The sequence below is a fragment of the Cibotium barometz genome, chromosome 23, assembly GCF_041138505.1.
Source record: "Cibotium barometz isolate CiBa-2024 chromosome 23, ASM4113850v1, whole genome shotgun sequence".
Lineage (NCBI taxonomy): Eukaryota > Viridiplantae > Streptophyta > Polypodiopsida > Cyatheales > Cibotiaceae > Cibotium > Cibotium barometz.
The window spans coordinates 22,082,195-22,087,443 of NC_141068.1; the positions used below are offsets into that span (position 1 = coordinate 22,082,195).

Consider the following 5,249-nt stretch of genomic DNA (forward strand, 5'->3'; position numbering starts at 1 on the left):
TATCAACTAGTGTTTTCCTTGGTAGCGTTGGCATTTTTGTCAACCATTATGACCACATTACAAGCTAGCTTGTGTACATTATTATTTTTATACCATGAGGTATGCAAAAAGATGGTTAAATTTGAGTGCTGCATTAACTAATTACTAGTTGCACTATTACCAATTTACTAATTACACTATTTTTGTAGTGGACTATGCGAATAAATTGCCTAATGGTTTTGAAACGTGACTTTAAACTCTAGGACTTTGCGAGTAGAGTGCTCATTTTTTAATGGAGTTAAGAAACTACGCTAGGCATCTTTCACCTAGAGATAAACAACTTACAACATTCTAGCATATTATATGTTATGTTAATAAAGTTCACAAATACTCTTTTGCTAATAATGTAAACAAGTCTCACTACTAGGGAGGGCCACTCTTTTACTAATAATGTAAACAAACACATCATGGGCAATCACACACACAAGTGTAATCCTCATGACTGATGAGATATTCTTCCACCAATTTGATGCTCTTTATGGTCTCTTCCTTGTAGGTCTCATGAAAAGAATGTTTTCCTATGCACTCATATTCCATGTACCATTGGAGAAAGCAAGAATCCATCATGCCAGTGCTAGAGGTAGTGCTAGCATGCCTTGGTACAAATTTGAAAGAATTGAAATGATGATTGAAGAGCTTCCCCAACACTCCTCCCTCAATCACTTTGAACGAAGCAAAGTAATTCTCATGGTCGACTTCCTCCACCCTTTCCTTGACATAAGAGCAATGAGGATGATCTGAAATTTAAAAAAAAGAAAGAAAAAAGAAAAAAGAAAGAAATGATAGATTGGCTTCTGTGACAAACAATTATAACTTCTAGATTTGAATGTTTAATGTGAGCAATCCAAAACATTATAGCTTCTAGATTTCAATCTTTAATGTGAGCAATCCAAAACATTATAGCTTCTAGATTTCAATCTTTAATGTGAGCAAGGCTTTGTTACACTTGAGGTGGACTCAATTTAAAGCAAAAAATTGATGGGAAGAAGCACATACATAACTTGATGGCAAAAAAGAAGCACTTACTTTTCCCAAATTTTACAATTCGTGTGCTGCCCTTCTCACATGGTTGGATAGTCCCTCCGGTATACTCAATGCTATGAACATGGGTTGGGAGAATTTTAGTTAAAGCATAGTGGGCATGCTTTATCCATGCGTACCACATACGTTTAGCAGAGACCTTCAATTCTAGTTCTACTGTGAAGGAGCTAAAACCCATAGTGCAGAGGTTGGTGAACTCGTTTATATGATCAGCCTCTCTGCGCTTAAGAGCATAAGAAGCCAGAGAGCAAGCATGGAACTTGCAGGCGCTAGCAATGCCCTTTTATTGGAAGAAAGCAAAGCTTTTACTGCTCACACAGAAGGGTCCTGAGTGAGGAATCTCCACGTTGAGGTGTTTGTATGGAAGATTCTTCATAGTGGGTCGTCCTAAAACCTTAGCTTGTGACAGTCTCAAGCAAGATATTATAACGCCATGCATTGGCAAGATTAACGCTAGCATAACGATAATCTGGCCTTAAGATGTGTAGAATTAATTCGTCTGTACGCTTGCCTTGAGCCGCGCGCAATGTCCAGATACATATGATTTCGTTTAATTAATTAATCACGACACTTGATTAATTGAGAAACCAACGAATGCGCACAGAAATCCAGGGTTAGGCTGTTAATAATATAATGCGTCGTCGTGGTTGATAAGCTTAAACGCAAAGTTACAGTCTTAATGGGTTGATTAACGAAGATGCCCAGATAAAGCGTTGTGGGTTGACAAACGATTTTATTCTCTTTATCAATAGATTCACCATCGCCAAAAAGGCTCTCAACAACGCCATTTCTAGGGCGCGGCCACTATTCTGCATTTCTGTTGAACGAATATTGCAGTGGACATTCCTATATCCTCCCATTTAAAACACCTTTCCTCCCTAAAGCACCTCCCATACTACCACCTTTCCTCCCTAAAGCACTTCCTACATACCACCATGATGGTACATCAGCTATGCACATTGCTAGGCCATATACCAACTTTAGCACTATTGTTCTTTATGTCATGAGAGCAAATTATAGCTCCTCTTTCATCACATAGCTTCCCCTGTCAAGGGCCCTTCCTCTGTTACCTTCTCTCCTCTCAAGGGCATATACCAACTTTAGTACTATTATTCTTTATGTCATGAGAGAACATTATAGCTCGTTTCTCATCACATGGCTTGCCCTATCAAGGGCCCTTCCACTGTTGCCTTCTCTCCTTCTCCATGTAGTTGTTCCTATCCCTCCCATAGCCTTCAAGATAAGGCTGAACTTTAGAGAGATAATATTAGCTTATATTCTTCCCACATAAGATAATAGAGAGAGAATATTAGCCTAGATTTCTAGGTATAATTTTTTTTGTAAAGTCAACCAATAGCCAAGTTTTCCTCATATAATATCCAAGATATATGTTTTGTCCATATTTCCAAAATTAAAAGGAGTATCTAGAAAAAAACTCAAGTCTTTTTTCACTTAACCTAACAAAAAGATCATTATGTGTGGCATTTTTTCCACCTAGTATGTTTTCATTGCTCATCAAGCAACAAATACAAAATATGGATGAATGTTTGATAGAAATAATGTAGGTTGTTTTCTTAACTAGGGAATCAAGGACCTTTATTGCGTGTTTAGATTAGGCTTTTTATAATATATATTTCTAGGGCAAGTTTTAGCATAGCATGTTCAAATTAGGGTTTCTCATATATATGGAAAGTTTTAATACTAGTCTTGTAAGAAAAACAACCATTTTATGGGTAGAGACTTTCGTATAAAATGATTTTCTCTTTAGTTTATAAGGCTCCAAAGATACTTCTTTTAACAAACCACTTTCAACACAACATAGTAGTTTTTTTTTTTATGTTAAGTACTAAACACAATTTTTACATATGTCTACTCAAAAGAAAGGCTATTCCAACATTTTTAAGACACTTTCAATATTCATAAAATTAATAGATACATAAATCTATAAGAGGATTTCACCATATGTACCAAGCATACTCAAGTAATACTTGAGGAATTCTATATTCTTTTGAGTTATTTATCTTTAGCCATTTTTCTAGTTGAAGCCACTTTCATGGATTATATTTTTATTTCTATACTCAACATGAGGGCACATGGTGGGGAAAGGACTTTCTTCAAGCTTCTCCTTTTCTTTTAGTTTGTCATTTTAGTGGTGATATGTCCTCTAAAACTGAAGAACAAATCTAGAAGAAAGTTTAAGGAGGAGGAGAAAAAGAAAAAAGAGGAGCTAAGAAGGCCACCAATGGGATGAAGACTAGATCTGTGGGGGATAACTACTTTTACTAAAAGGTTTTAAAAATTACTTCTCAAAAAAATCTCTAAATACAAGATATTAGTTCGGAAAATATCAAGCACCAAAAAGATAGTTTTAAAATGTATTATTCCATGGTCGTTAATTAAAACACTCTTTGTACAAAAGCTTTAATAAAATTTATAATTCTATGTCATTATTCAAACACTCTTTGTACAAAAGCTTTAATTGAAAAGGTATTACTCCATGGTCATTATTCAAACACTCTTTGTACAAAAGCTTTAATTTTTTAGTTTGAAAATCACCTCAGATAGTTTCTTAATCACACTATTAAATTTCTTCTATATGTATTTAAATCATTACCATGTACGTTCCATTAATGGAAGATATAATTTCACTAATATCATACCACTTATAGTATTTTTTTAACATTGTGAATTTGTTTGATATATGTTTTATATCCACAACTTCTATAGGTACCATGTTTAGACACTGGCTAGCCATGAATTTGTTTGATACATGTTTTTTATCCACAACATGTCTAGATATTGGCTAACCAAGCACACTCATGTAATTTCATGTCATTTTAATTTTATACGTCTTCCCAGTCCTCCCCATTTCTTAAGAGTTTATAAAGTAGACTTGAGATATTTCTTTTTGAAACCACCTTTATGGCTCAATTGTAGGACTAGTGTTTATGTTTAAAAAAATATGTGTCAAGTTGCAAAACCTCGGAAAAAGAAGAAATTGAGAGTAGAAGCTTTTAGGTCCATTGTTTCTTGCCCTAGTTTTGGAAGTGAGAAATCCCAACCATAATTTTTCTAGTATAGCAGGATACTTGGAAGTGAGAAATCCCAACCATAATTTTTCTAGTATAGTAGGATACTTGGAAGTGAGTAATTGAATTAGAAACCCTAGCCAAGTTTTTTTAGTGTACTATAGTAGGATCTATTTTTTTAGTATAGTAGGATACTTGGAAGTGAAATATTGAATTAGAAACTCTATCGAAGTTTTTTTTTTGTAGCTAAGCTACATTTCCTAATAGATAAAGGGTAAATATTAAACCTTGAAAATGCTTTTTATTTTAATAACAAAATCTTAGCTAAGATATCTTAAAGTAATGGAATGAAAATGCCTTTTCTTTCAATAACAAAATCTTCGTTAAGATTTCTTAAAGTAGTGGGATGAATAGCAAGACCTAATCAGTCCTTTTTAAATTTAAGATCTAATAATACCCTTTACAAGTTTCATTTCCAAAGATGTGACTAACAAGGTGTTTCTCTAGAGATAAAGCATAATGCTCCATACATCCAATGAATCAAGATTTGAGCACCAACTTGGAGCTTATGAATATTAAGGCAAGCAAGATGAGGTAGTCTTAGTAGATATTCTCTCTTTGTAGATGCCTACACATAAAACCCATAGATAGAAGCCATTTCCAAATGGCAAAGAGGTAGGGTTGTGACAATGTTCTTGTCACATTCTCATAAAATTAAGGCCTAATTCTTATCCCCCTCTTAGCTTCTTCTAGTTCATTGCTAGCATTGCTTATAGATGTCCACCTAGAGAAACTCTTTTTAAGAAATAGGATTACAGCTATTATCGTTGGATATAAAAGTCCATGCCTACTTTGATACCCAAAAACACCCTAATGCATGCCCTTTCATAAGATAAAAACCTTTACATTGCATATATGTTTGCATCAGAAATCACACTCGAGGTGTTCAAGATGATTAGTAGTATCATCTAGAGTCCATACAAACACACATAAGGCCAAGGTAGAAGTCTCCTTATCAATGATTTGTTTACATCCCAAATGTTCATCTTTACATAATTTTTAGTTACACATAAACCACACATGTCCACTTCTTGTTGTTAATAATTAGAACAAATGTCTTAATGTTACCTTCATAATTTC

The 5,249-nt window shown here is 34.2% G+C and overlaps 1 long non-coding RNA gene across 1 annotated transcript; it reads right to left on the reverse strand.

Moving 5' to 3' along the window:
• Positions 1-322: 322 nt before the first annotated feature.
• On the reverse strand, positions 323-1,258 carry LOC147625748 (uncharacterized). The gene is made up of 2 exons (XR_015268806.1): positions 1,066-1,258; positions 323-776 (listed from the first exon to the last, which is right to left on the reverse strand). It is a non-coding gene; the product is annotated as an uncharacterized LOC147625748 (long non-coding RNA).
• Between the last annotated feature and the right edge of the window lie 3,991 nt (positions 1,259-5,249).